At 28.5% G+C, this 15227-nt stretch overlaps 1 protein-coding gene across 1 annotated transcript in view; it reads right to left on the minus strand.

Annotated features, from left to right (window-relative positions):
- The window catches only part of LOC117172066 (microphthalmia-associated transcription factor), a 310163-nt gene that overhangs the window by 92580 nt on the left and 202356 nt on the right, over nucleotides 1–15227 (minus strand). The gene's annotated exons all lie outside the window — the stretch shown is intronic.

Consider the following 15227-nt stretch of genomic DNA (forward strand, 5'->3'; position numbering starts at 1 on the left):
TGGGTCTAATAATTCCTCTCTTTCACTCACATAACCTCGAGGAAGAGAATATATACTGACTTTTTTTTACCGTTTTTGCTCAGAAAGAATAACTTTTCATAAATTTAGCACGATTACAAGTACAGACAATGAGCAGGGAGTGTTACGGAGAACAAGACTGAAAACTGTACAACCTTCAAGACAGTATGAAAAATTCAGAAAAAATGTGTTCATTTTGTTTCATAAAAAGAAACTGTCGCAATGTTATTATTCAGCAGGAATGTCTATGAAAAATTATTAGCAGGCCGAGATACACACTGACCGTGAATAAATAAAAAGTCAAAAACTTACCCTACTCAAAACTTTGGAACTCTTTTATTTATTTAATTATGGAAACAGCAGAGAAGCTTTACAAAAATTACAATGTGCAATTTTTTATTTAATTAAGAATTATTATATATATAACAATAAATTTCAGAAATTATAAGTTATTTGGGAAGGGAAAAATATTAAATTTGCAGCGAGTAATTATCATCGTGAACGTCATAACATGTATGAATTATTTTGACATCAAAGCATTTGGAAAATATTTACTTGCATATCTTTTGTTATTTACATAACCCGATTCTTTCAAAACATTGTGTGAGATTTCAAGTAATTTTTAATTGGACAATGTCTAGTTTGAAAATTTACAAGACGTTGTTCCTTGTATTCCCGAGCCAATACTAAACGAGCGAGTCATAATAACAGATTTTTAACCATCTGAAATACAGATGCGTGAAAAACAAAAAATTTTCAAATATTTAACATTTCCATTCGGAATATTAATTATTTGTAGAAATATAAGATTGTTTTTAAAGCTTTTACTAAGAAAAATTAATTTAAAAAGTCAATTTAATTAACTAATAAATAACTTTAATTAATTAAAATCTTCACTTTAATGGGGTCAGAATGATCCCAACATCAACTTCAGACTAAAATTTTCAATAGGAATGCAATTAAATTAGAACCTGTGATGTCATCTGGTAAGAGTTTGAGGTATCTACTATATGTTCAACTTGATACCGTTGAGCCTAATTGCAACAAATTATTTTATTTTATTAATTTAATTATAATGAAGTGTAACAAATTGATAGCAATCGATTATGCCTTCAATGTGTAGAAAAATAGTGAAAATACCACTTTTTCTGTTTTTAAAATCAATTGTACTGTTCTTTTAGATAAAACATGTTAATATGAGTTTAAACACTTGCATATGAATAAAAATAGATCAAAACATTGCATTTTTATTGGACGTTTATTTTTTTTATTTTGTCTAAATATACTTCGCATAAGACCTTCGAAATAATTATACTTTTGAATCAGACTCACATATACGTATTTTTTTTATTAATACACGATATTAGAAGAGTGTCCAAAACAAATTTTAGCTATATATAATAAAAATTGTGGACGTTATGAATTTTTTAATAAGATATTAATTTTTTAATAACTATTAAATTTTGAGAATTTTTCTACACGTCCTTATATCATTTTCATTAAAAAAAAAAAATGAGAATCTAATTTCTATGTATTAAGTAGCTTATGTGAATTTTTTTCAGTTGAAACCATGCATACAATCAGTATGGCAACGTTTCAGTCAGCTGGGATCAATTTGACCCATGTAAGTAATATGTAATTTTTCAGAGGTATAAGTGATAAGGGTTAATTTTAAGTCGTACCTGTTTGACGATTTTAGTCTAAAATTATGCAAATTTTTATGTTTTTGATATAACATTATTTATCTGGTAAGGCATCTGATTTAAAATGTTTTGTTGAAAAATTTTATTGTGAAATTGTCCTTCAATTCTTAATATTTTTATTTAAAGTTATTCGAGTAATAACATTTTAATTTTTAATTCATAAACTATTTAGGCTTTCCATTTTAAATCAAATAATTGTATACTTTGAAAGGGTTCATACAGAGAGAATTCAAAATTGTCCGATTTCAAATTGAAAAGATAGTAATTTGAAAATAGATTAATTTATATAGTTCCTACCTGATATTATTCAATTCTTAGCCTCATCTGTTAAAAATTATATTATTAAAGCTTTCAATTAAAAATTATTGCAAAATTTTTAACTTTTTAATGTATGCGCGCAAGAGTATTTCATTACTGCAAATAATGAAAAGCCAATAGTGTTTTCAATAACAATGTAGGAAACAATGGTAGAACAACAATAGATTGAAGTACGTACATAAGTTTTCATACTACTAAGTTCCATTCGATATTTCATTACAATCAGTTCAAGTATGTTGACATTAGGAAATTTCAATCATAAAGCACAACTAATAACAGATAAACATAACCAATTCAAAACCCTGCTGACTCATTCGCAAAAGTTTCAGAACACAAATGACGATGTCGAAAATCATAAGCCTCCCCTGCTTCGTCTGCACTTCGTACAATTTCCCCGATGAATTACGTGGATAAGATTACAAGTCAGAACAACGGTTTCTGGATGATAATCAAAACCCTGAGGGATTGTAGAAGATTCGAAATAGTCAGGGGAATCCAGTGGATATTATCGCAATCTTTGACTGTTTCAAATTCTAATTTATAAAGGGGGCCTTTACTGAAAATTAAATCAAGTTGCTGATAAATCTGAATGAAAATTGAACATGCTTGTCAGTGTGAATGCACAGTACAGTTCCAAACTCTCTAAGCTCTTCTACACCGCCACACTTATACTGAAATACTCAGCTTACGTAAACATTACGTAAAGAACAATAACCAATACAGAAGCATATCCCCACACTCTGTGTTGCCTGCCACTGCCACGAGATGAATTGAGTTACTGAGTAATGAGCAATGAGCATTGCGAATTCAGAATGCAGCTGGGAGCGACCGTGAGCAACGAATGTGGATCGAACGAGCGCGACAATCAGAAAATGAGAAAATGAGGAGATGAGTGTGTGTTATTGATTCTGATACTCGTTTACAATGACAGCAATGTTATGAAATGATTTGATTCTTTCATTCTCTATGCCACGAATCTCGAGACGACTCTTGTAAAGCCCAAAACCTTTTAGGGAAGCTCATTCTAAAAAAAAATTCTCATGATTTAGAGGAACTTTATCAACCGCATGAATTATGTTCCCTTATAAACCAAAGATTTCAGAAGAAGAAGATGACGTTGTTTTATTACAAATTCACTATATATTCATTATAAGTAAATTCATTCAGAACTTTGAACACTCAAAAAACGATTTGGTTGAGTCGAACAAAGTTTTGTTGGTTTAACCATAGAATACGGTTACAATACGGAGAAAATAAATGTTCACCCATATTATCTAGATGTTAAGGGTTACCATATTTTATACTTCACTATACCACATAAATCTAGATGCTCAAAAATACTATCTGTAGATATTGAAAAGTTAGGTGTTACTCTGTAACGTCCAAAATGTTCGACTGAAATATCCAAAATATTAAACGGAAATGGTAAGGAGTGATTCATAAGTTTTGGCACTGATTTAAAGAAACGATCCGAAAATAGACAAAAAAGTGGTTGTTCAAGCAAGTTGACCAAAGCAATCACGAAATATCTATCTTGCATTTTTTTTTAATTTTTCGGTTAATTATTAATAAAGTCGGCTATAATTATATTATGGACCAAACTTGTTCTTTTGACTTGTTTCTTATCTCATCTCATTATTGAAAAAATAAGAATTTTCACTTTTTATCGGAATAAATCCCATTTTGTCTTCTCCGTCAAAAATTATGACGGCATAGATTGATAATAGAGGTTACCAATCAGCTCACAGATTTATAATGGAGATTACATATCAATGAATTACAAAGGGGATCTTCAGATTCGCCTCAAAGGCAATGAAAATGACCATATTCATACATGTGTTACATAAAAGCCGTGTATAAGCTTTACAAACACAATTATTACCGCTATCTCGGCCATATAATGGAGACAAAAATTACATCAACATCGAAAACAATTTGAGATTTTTAAATTTATAAATAAATTGTGAAGCACTAATTTACGCAAGTTTATTATTTACGAATTTTAAAAAATTATCAATGTCAGTCCTAATAAGTTATGGGCCCAGGGCTTAACATTTCCTAATGAAACACTATTCACACAGATATCAAGTAGGCAAACAGACTTTAGTTGACAGATTATTATAGAAACAGAAGGCTCCCTCGAACATTGTCTTTGAAAAATTAAAATAAATAATAAGACCTTGGCATTTACAAATTAAAGAAGAAATTAACATAACGAATGTAAAATGAAACTATAAACAGTTAATTCCGTTCTCTTATTTATTCAGACTTACACAATAATGCATAATTCTACTAACACGAAAGATAAATCAATAAAACAGTACATATTTTTTAGTTGCTTAAGATTTCTTTCTTTCTACACAATTACATGCTTTAATAAATATCATTAATTTTAATAAAATATAGATACATATAAAAGAATTAATCTTAAAAAATTACTCATATTGTTGATGATGATTATAAATTTTTCAAACTCCCTTTCTTTTTGAAAATTCTGAAATAACATTAAATTTATTTGTTGAATATAAGCAAAATGATTAAAAGAGAATATTTAAGCTTCTATAAAAAGAAGTTATTCTGCTCTCACAATATCCATCGATTAACAAAATTATGCTTGCATAAATTTAAAGTAATTACTTTTTTATTTTTTGTCATCCAGTACAAAAGACACTTTGACGGATAAAATATTTAATGTAGACGGTTTATGGGGCTTTTAGTAGATTGCAAATTTTTATTTTATTCTTCATAATTTTGAAATTGTGAACATAGGACAGTTCTTATCAAATGCTTCGAAATAAACAAAAGAATTTTATATTATTTTCAATTACCTCATTTTTTAAAATTAATTTCTAAAGCGAATACTTAAAAATCCAAACATTAATAATTTCGAGTTTATTGAGCTTTAACTTTTTTAATGCCTTTTTTTCTTTTTTCTGTAGAATTAGTTAAGTAAAAAAAATATTTTTCTGGAATATAATAAGGGAAAAAACTATTCAAATTTCATTCACCAAAAATGATTACACGCACTACTTTCTGAGAAGATACGGGACATACTGAAAGTATACGACTAGAATGCCGGCATGTTCACAATTCAACGATATAAATATTGATATTGAATAGCGTACGAACAATTACATTTATTCCATTCTCACTTCGTATTCGCAAACATGATACACATGTATAGTTAATTTTAGACAAAGAACATTTGTTATTCAAACTTAATCTTTTACTTGTCAAAATGTCAATGTTAAGAAATAATTCTGTCACTGTGGTACTTAAATAAAGTTTGAGTGACATCAAAATCGTAACGACTCCAAATGGAAAAAATTCAAAGAACGTGATTTTAATATTTACACACAGAAAAAAAGTTTATTTTAAACAAAGATACGGCGTAAAAATGTGCTGAAACAAAATTGAAGTATAATTCGTTTATATTTTTCAATAAGAATATTGAAAACATTTAAACAGATTTTTAATTTTCACATTATTCAAGAGAGCGAGCATAACCAAGGGGCCGTCCATTATATACCAATTTGAGGTGGGGATAAGGGGGGGGGGGGGATGATGTTATGAACTTAGATAAAATTTAGTGCATTTCCTGGTGATAAATTTGAAAAAAATTTCGAATTTTCGAAAGATGGCCCTCTAACAATAAACTTCAGTAATAATCCCGTTTTTTCTCCTTTCCTTCAATGCGAACAAAATTAACAGAAACCAATAAGAAAATCCAACTATTTTTGGTTGGAAAGTCTACTATTATATCTTTGATTCAGAATTCATCTCGTAAGGTTAAAATTCCCACTATTTGCATGAAAAATTAATTGCACTGTCGACAACGCAGCTATTTTCTTAAAATGACACTTTTTCTATTTAGAAATTGAGCGACTTGGCTGAAAGTTAAACTAATTGGTTAAAAATTAATTTTGTTGTTGTTTAAGATGCATAGCTATGGTTGAAAATTTAACTATTCCATGTTTAGGAAATTATTCTTCTTGGTTACAAAATCTAAATTTGGGTAAAATGTTGACGTCTTCTTGCAAATTCATTTTTTTATTGAAGAATCGTCATTTGAGTTCGAAGTTCATCCTTTTGGTTGCAAATTTAACTATTCTGTTGAAATTTCGTTCTTTTTTATTTAAATTAAATTTTTTATCAACAATGTAACTATTCCATTTCTTGGTGAAAAGTGATATTTTGAACTGAAAATTGTTCTTTTCTAGTTAAATATAATTCTTTTTTTTATTAAAATTCATCCTTTTTGGTTTAAAATGAAACAGTTCGGTTATAAGTTAATCGATTTTAGTTGAGAATTCAATTATTTTGTTGAAAATTCGACTTTTTTGATTGAATTAAAACTGTTTTTAATCTCGACATAGGACCCTAAACTGACATAGGATCTAAAATTGAAATAGGGTCAAAATTTTATAGAGGACCCAAAATAGACATAGGTCTAAAAACCAACATGACCAACATGAACATCTGTCCGAAAACTGACAAAAGGCCCAAAATTGACATATAACCCAAAATTGACCAAAAACGCAACATGAAAATAGGTCTGAAAATTGACAAGACCACAAATATAAGCACCTAAAGCTACGAAACCCACCCTTACAGATGCTCGGCATCTACTTTTGCTCATTTCTGGCTTTAAAGTTAGAATAGTTTGTAAAAAATTCATTCTTTCTTTTTTTTCTTGTGGAAGATTCATAATTTTATTAGGAAATTCACATTTGCGGGTAGAAAATTTTACTACTTTTTATAAAATTCATCTGTTTAGCTTGAAAATTCAACAATTTCGCTAAAAATTCAACTATTTGGTTGAAAATTCATTTTTTGTTTTTTTGAAATGAATAATTTTCATAGAAGATACAACTATTTTGTTGAGAATTAAACTACAGTAAAAACCTTCAATAGCTCTCCCTTCTATAACCTTTCCGAGAAACGACGCCGCGCCGCAGGTAGGTGTAGCAGGAGCTGCGCGGGGTCTAAAGTTGTCACTCAGACGAGTACTCAAGCGTGAACGAACAAAAAGCAGAGCGGGCTCTAAAGAGTTAGTTCCCACCCACCGCCATCCCCAAAAACGGCACTACAAAAGAATTTCCCTGCTTTTTCATAAAAATTGAACCATTTAGTAGAAAATGAACATCTTTGTTAAAAGATCCATATTTTCGGGTTGAAAATTGAACTGTTTTGTAGATGCATCATCTTTTTAGCTTCAAAATTCAACGATTTTCTGGAAAAATTGTGTCTTTTTTAATTCATTTTTTTTATATGAAATCAATTTTCTTAGTGGAAAATTCATCTTTATGGTTGTAAATTTAGCAATTTGGAACGAAAATCTTTTTTTTTTTGTTTGAAAGTTGAACTAATTGATTAAATTAACTAATTGATTTTAAATACAGCAACTTGGTTCAACATTGAACTATTTGATTAAAACTTAATTTTTTAAGATTGACTTTCTTGGTTGAAAATTCAACTTTTTGTTGAAAATTGTTTTTGTTTGGTTATAAATTAATTTTTTTGTCCTCAAATTCCACTATTCTATTTTCAGTTGGAAATAAGCCTTGTACAAGTTTCCAAATCAATTATTTGGTGAGGAAATCATCTATAATGTAGAAAATGCGAGATTTTGCTTAAAAAATTATAATTGTTTGTCGAAAATAAAGGATAACAAATTACATTTGTTGCAGTGCTCAAATCAAAGGAAATAGAAGAAATAAAGTTGCCTGTGTTGTCAGTGCTGTCTCATGGCGCAGATTTGTTAATTTAATTTATCACTGAATATCGATTGATCTGACGCACTATACATTGTTTATTGGTAAACTATTGAATGAAAGACATAACCTCAAATATTATCCAGTGCTACCAACAGCACTCAACTTTCATCATACAGTGCAATCTGGTGCAATTTTAAAACTGTTACCAAAAATGTTGGCAACAATGACGGGAACCAGATTGCAATAATCAGATGTTTACCATGCCGCCATTCAGTGTGAGTACTTTTCGTTTCGCGACCACGAGGTTTGAAGTTTTCCAGATCGTTTTTCGACGTAAGGGCGTTGGAATCAAGACCCAACCTCAAAACTGGATTTTCTCATTTTACTCCATAAATACTAGAATTGCATATTTTCTAGATAATCAGGGCTTAGTCCTCTTTTCAATTAAATCTTTATGCGGAGTAGGACATTGGCTAATTCCAATAGTTTTTTTATAAGGTGTTTTTTTTATTCTTATCCCTGCATTTGAAAAAAAACGTCTTACATAAGAGCTATTGAAATAAAATTATTTTTCACCTCGAATAAAAATTTGATTCAACGCAGGAATAGGCCATAATGATTTTAAAAAAATACGAAATTCTAATATTTATGGAGTAAAATGAGAATTCAATTTTGAGTTTGGCTTCTGTTTCCAAAACATTCTCAATTGACATTTTCTTTTTTATCAATAACATTTGGAAACACTCTGTCAAAAAGCACATACCAGCTATATTCCTTTTTCTTACAGAAATCTGGAATTTGTTAATATTCTCAATGTAGCTCATAGTGCTTTTATGTCACGAATGATTTAATTATAAAAATAAGTATTAAATTTGCAATCTAGGTCGCATCTAGATCTACTAGATTTTATAAGATTCACTAGAACGCGCCAGTACTGCTGTTGTATATAGCGGCTAGTAGATTGAAGCGTTATATTTGCGCACTGCCCCAGAATAGTTTCTCGAGATAGCGCCAGTATAGACTCGTGGCGGTCTAGACTGGAACAGTGTAGCGCCATGAATCATTTCCACATAAGTCGGTGCAGAAAATGTATTTTTGCCAACTAAACATTTGTTATTTTACAACAAAATAAACAATATCTTATTCCTAACCTTTTCGATGTAACTTTTCGTTAAGATATTCAAATGGACTTAAGAAGAACGTCAATACGAAAAAAAAATTGTTTATAATATTTTGAATAAATGATTGAACAAAATCGATATTCTCGTGATTAGCAATGATTATCTGTTTAAAATTTATAGTTATTATACAAAATATGAAAGAAATTAATGCCTAATTGCGATTAGTTAGGAATAGCTGCTGTGTCACAATTAATTAAACAATTTTTATAAACAAATACACAATTTTCATATATCACAATGAATAGGATCTATTTTTTTGTGCATAAAAAAACAAAAATTTCTTTTCAATGCCGTCTTGCAGTAATTTTTCTCAAATTAGCAACAACTGGTAATTATTAAAACAAAATTTTTAATGAAATTTCAATGATAAATATTAATTTAGTGTGAAAAGAACTAAGAAGCTAAGGTCAAAATATATGGCGTGAATCAAAGGTATGGTCGGTTTTTAGTTATTAAGTTATCAAATTATCTATTTATGGGGCCTCGTATCTTGACTGAAACGAAAAATATGAATAATTTATTCCCTACAATATCTTGAGTGTTCCTGAAGAGATACTTTGAACTTATTTATAAATATTGTTTAAGGAATCAACATTTTTTGTTAATTGGACAAATCTGACAAGAAGTAGCCATTAGTAAGGCACTTTTAGTTGATTCTGGAAAAAAGTGGAACCTCTTTATGCAAAATTGGCCAAAATGTACATTTACTTTGAAAAATTGTTTAAATAATTGTGAAACAACAGATGTTGCTAACTAATCACAATTAGAAATTAATTTCTCTCATATTTTATTTAGAAACTATGAAATTCAAATATGAAGTTTCTTGTCGTCCCGAAATTCGGGTAGACTAGTCCAATATTTTTCATGAGCTTGGCTAGTCGTCTCGAATTTTCGGGACGAATAGTCAATCCCCTTTTTCAAATCCCCCAAATTTTCGGGACGACTAGACGCAACCTTTCAAATAACTAATCATTGGGAAGCACGAGAAAATGGTTTTTGTTCATTAAGTTGTTTAAACCACTTTAAACCATTTTTTACTCTAGTCGATTGGAAATTATTGCCAAATCGTTATTATACTGACCTAATCTTTTCTTTAGTTAATTTGAAGATCTTGAAAAAAGGTACATCGCAAAAGTTATGAAAAAATATTGTTTATTTTGATGTTAAATACAAAATTTTTGTTGGAAAAAATGAATCTTCTGCACTGATTCGTTATACCTTGAAGTCTTACGGTTAAAAAAAAACATTTAAATATTTTGAAAATTTGCTTTTACACAGAATTTTGTTTACGAAAAGTGCTTTCGACCACACTGTTCGGGAGAAGAATCCTCAGAAATATACATTGGAAACGTGGTTTGTAGATGACCCTAAAGTTTAAAATAAGTTTGTAAGAAAATAATCTGAAACAAAATTGAATCCCTAGTTTTTTTCTGAGTATTGTTCAAGATCTGCAGGAGAATTTATTTTTGCAAAAAATTCCAATCTCAAGAGAGGAAATGTTAATTTTTAATTTCACTAGTAATGTTTTTTCTGTAAACACCTGGTTTTGATTTATAAAGTTGCATGCTTCATAATTACAAACAGAGCGTAGCATCAAAGAAACAAATGTGGAAAGGCAACAAGGGTATAAAACGACATTCAAGAAAGTAAAGGTTGGCAAACGCACTGAAGAAGAAAGCTAATTTACAATTACATGCTTATGCACTTTCAGCAGAACTGTGTCTCGCCTGCTATTCTAAAGTTTGCTTCTTGCTAAATTCTCAAAACCCAGATAGAAACTTATAGCTTGAAAAAGAATAAGGTTCGCGTTTTTTGCCAGATAGCAAAATTATCACACAAAATAATTAATTTCTGAAATTCTCTAAAATCTATTACCGAATTTCTCTTCCGTTTATTCAACGAGTCACGCAACGAAAATCAATTATTTCTGAAAAAATCTCCAAGCTATGGGGATGAAAAGCTCATCTTGTTCGAGAAAGTAAATTAAAAGACTAATGGCGTAAAGTTCTTAAGGCGCTTTCTTAAATTCGCTGTAAACATCTGTAAAAAGAAACTCAAGCATGTAGAAAAATACCCAGCATGATATTTACTTTTTAATTATGCTGTACAATACTTTGAATTTAAAAACTTACGATGTGGAACTATTCTATCTAAAAAACTGACGGAACAATATATTTCATAATCTCGCAACATTGTTGTTGCAAACCTGATTAGTTTTTCATTAATCGAAGTTTTTTCATAGTTCAAATTTAAAATTGTGAAGAGCAAATCTACAAATAATCCTGTTTTAAATAGTCCTGTTAGCGTTTTATACCTGAAATTACGTTCCGGTTTCATTAGTGTTATTTACTATTTTGCAGTTTCAACCAAAAATCATTACATTTTAAAGGTTATGCATACTTTTTTTTAACAATTTCAGGTTACGATAGCGTTTTATACCAAAAATTGGTATTATAATCTGAAAAATCATCACATTTTGAACATGATTTATAATCATTTAACAATTTTGAATTAGATTAGCGTTCTTCATCGAAAATTGTTCTTTCAAATTAAAAAACTAAGTATTAAAGAATATTCGTACTTTCCACAATTTTAGATTATGTTTGCGTTTTACACCAGAAATAGTAATTTCGAAACAAAAATTGATATAATTTGAACAAGAATCATTGCCATTTTTTAACAGTTTCGTATTATATTAACAATGTTCCCAGAAAATAATTTTTTATAACGAAAATCATTAAATTTTAAAGCTTCATTATTTTTGAATAGCTTGAGGTTACCGAGCTTGAGAAAATGACCGATTCACATAGTCGCAAACCGATTCTGTTTTAACTTTCTGAATCTGCAAATGACAGATACGCAATTCACAGAGTCGTCTTTTCAATGGATTCTTTTTTCCTGGGTAGATGCTATAAATTACAAAAGAAAATAATAATAAGCAAGTATGTATAATATGATATAAGAAATAAATAATAAAAATAAAGTATAAATATGAATAATAATAATAATAACAAAAGAAGAAATTAAAATTGTGCATTTTCTTGTTATATAAAATACTTTTCTTAATCGGTAGGTATATTAGCAACTTGAAACCTGTTTTCCGATAAAGTAATACAAAATATAAGGTGAAAAGAAAACTGAAAATTATAAGAGGAATGTAAAACTTATAATGTAATCAAAGAAAACTTATTTCCAAATGCAGAGAACATGGAAATTTCAAAGAATAAAACCGAAAGCTTTGCAGTGAAAATGTGAAATAATTCCTGCGGAAAATGCAATATGGGAAAGGAAGCAACTGTGATTGCCTTCACGTCGTCTATTTTTCAGGGCCAAAATTAGGTTACCAAATGCGTGTTATGTATCTTGTTCAGATGCGCAGGCAGGGAGCAATTGAAATAGTAATTGCATAACAAACATCGTAATTGCATACAATTAAGTACCGCAAGCGAGGATAATAATGCAAGAAATTGTAGCTCTAATTAATTCCACTCGTTGTGAGACATTTGATGGAGATTCTGCCCTTAAATAAAAATTGCTACTAATTTAGATTCAAACATTATGCGAAATAAGAAAGAATTGAAAAATCGATAACACATACTAGACGGTATATAATAATAGATAATGGAATATATCAAATTTCACACCCTGATACGAGAGGTAGACTTTTTTAGTTTGAAGCATTTTCAAATTTAAAATTACTCAGATTTGACAAAGGTGTTTCTAAAATAGGAAAAATTCCAAGGCGTCAATATAAAAATTATTTTATTTTTAAAGTTTTGATTTGAATGAGTTAACTTTTAATTTTCTTCATTATTAATTTTTTCATTTAAAACGAAAATTTTCAGATTTAAATATTTATTTTATTTCTACCAATGAGTTACTTTTTCCCTTTTCAAACAATTTCATTTCATTTCTGATAATTTTTTTTAATTGCGCATTTTAAAACTTGTCTTGTTTTGCGATGTTAGCCATTTTGCTATTTTTGCTATGAAAAACTTTGAGGTTGCACTGTGCTTGAATCTGAAGAATTTAAAATTGAAAAGATCTTAATTGTAGAATTTGATATTAGATGTGATCATAATTTAAATCATACTGAAGGCGTTAATAATCGAAAAATTTCACATTACATTATTTAAAAATGAACATCATTTTGGTTTAAGGTGCTTAAATTAAATAATTTGTAATTGAAATCGTTTGAAATAAAATCACTATAAATTGAAACTTTAAAAATTCAAAGGTTACAAATATAAATACATTCTCAATTCAATTTTCTGAGGGGAATCTTAATAAATAATAAATAGTATTTGAAGTTTAACCACTTTAAAGTAAATCCTTCATGTTATTTCAAATTGAAAGGCTTAATATTTGAGTAATTAAAATTGAAAAAGTTCCAGAAAAAATAACCTCAAATTAAAATCTTTTATCAATTTCAGATTTATATTGTGAAAAATAGCAACGTTTTAAATTCAAAGCCTCAATATAGTTAAACAATTTGCAAAGCTTAATTTTGAATGACAAATCCGGACGCTGCTCTTTTAAAATTCTAGAACTTTAAGGGCTCAAGTCTTAAACTAAATATTTTAACCAAACTTTTAATGTTTAGCAATAAAATATTGATAAATCATTATAATTTAATAGTGTGCAAATTTAGGCACTAAAAATTCAAAACTATAATTGTTAATCCTCTGAGTTTGTAACAATTTGATTAAAAATCTTCGAAAGAAAGAAATATCAAACTTTGAAAGCTAATACCACGTTCCGCCATTTTTTACGGCTTGGTTAAATTTTAAACCAAAAGAAACATGTCATTGCATTCTCAACCAAAAAAGATGGAATTTATACCAAAAGATAAGAATTCTGAAACCAAAAAAACAAATTTTCAACCAAAAAGATAACTTTTCGTCTAAAAAAGACGAATTCTTAACAAAATACATTCATTTTTATCCAAATAATTGAATTTTCTAACAAATAGAATAACTGTCTACTAAAACAGATGAATTTTCAACAAATTACACAAATCTGAAACCATATAGTTGAACGTGTAAACTAAAAAAAAAAATTGCGAAATTGGAATAATTAAATTTGAATTTAAAAAAGTAACAAAGTTAATGATATTGCATTATATTATTCTATTAATAATGTATAGAATTGTAAAATTAAATGAAATACACTTATTAATTTTTACAAAAAATATAGAATAATCTTTTCATGATTTTCCGAAATGTTTTACAATTTAAACTTTTTTAAATTGCAGTGATTTATATTGCTTTTAATTTTCGAAACAATTCTTTGTTCATTTGTAGTGTTTTAGTTTTATCCACAGGAATTGCATCATCCATGTTTGGAAATGCGAACAAGATTATAAGGATGCTCAAAATGACCGATATCAGCAAGTGCAACAATGCAAAACCACGATGCCGCAAACAACTATCAACTTAGTTTTTAAGGCAAAAAATAATACATAAATAGAATTTCGAAAAAGTCAAATTGTGTGTAATCAGCCAAATAAATTAAATTTTGAATAATTATTTATTCGTATTAATTATTTTTTAAGTAAATTATTATAAATAAAAATTACTGTTGAAAGATATGAGCGCTTTTTAGATTAAAAGTCCTGCTTTCAAGCAAATCTGTTTTATGTCAAACTGTTTTATATATTTCATGTAGTGGCGAAAATACTATTGTCGAGAAAAGTAGTTTTGTAAGTAAGAAGCAAAATCTTTATTTTAAATCCAAAACATTTGAATTTTACGAAAAATCGAATGTGTAACAAAATAAATGAATCCTCAACTAACACAGATCAATTTTAATTCAAACAGATAGCATTTTTAAACTTAAAAAAATGATTTTCTACCAAAATAGATAGGTTATCAAGAGAATACACACATTTTCAATCGAATAGTCGAATCCTCAACTAAAAAACATCAAATTTCTACCAAAAATAGAATAGTTAAAATTATGATTAAAAAAATTAATTTCCAACAAAAAAGTCCATATGACAAAATATAGTAAAATTTCCAACCAAATAAATTGTCTTTGAACTAAAATAATGAATTTTAAACAAAAAAAAAGCGATTTTTAACAAACAAGTTCAACTTAAGACCAAACAGTTGAAATTTAGACCAGGGTGTGGAATTTTCCAGACGAAAATACAAATTTTCTACCGTATTATTATTATTATTATTATTATTATTATTATTATTATTATTAAACCATTAAGCCATTTCCCTTTCGGGGTAGGCGTGACTCACTCGGCAGGGGAAAGGAGTAGTGTGTGGATGGGATAGAGA

This window comes from Belonocnema kinseyi, chromosome 4 (assembly GCF_010883055.1).
Source record: "Belonocnema kinseyi isolate 2016_QV_RU_SX_M_011 chromosome 4, B_treatae_v1, whole genome shotgun sequence".
Classification (NCBI taxonomy): domain Eukaryota; kingdom Metazoa; phylum Arthropoda; class Insecta; order Hymenoptera; family Cynipidae; genus Belonocnema; species Belonocnema kinseyi.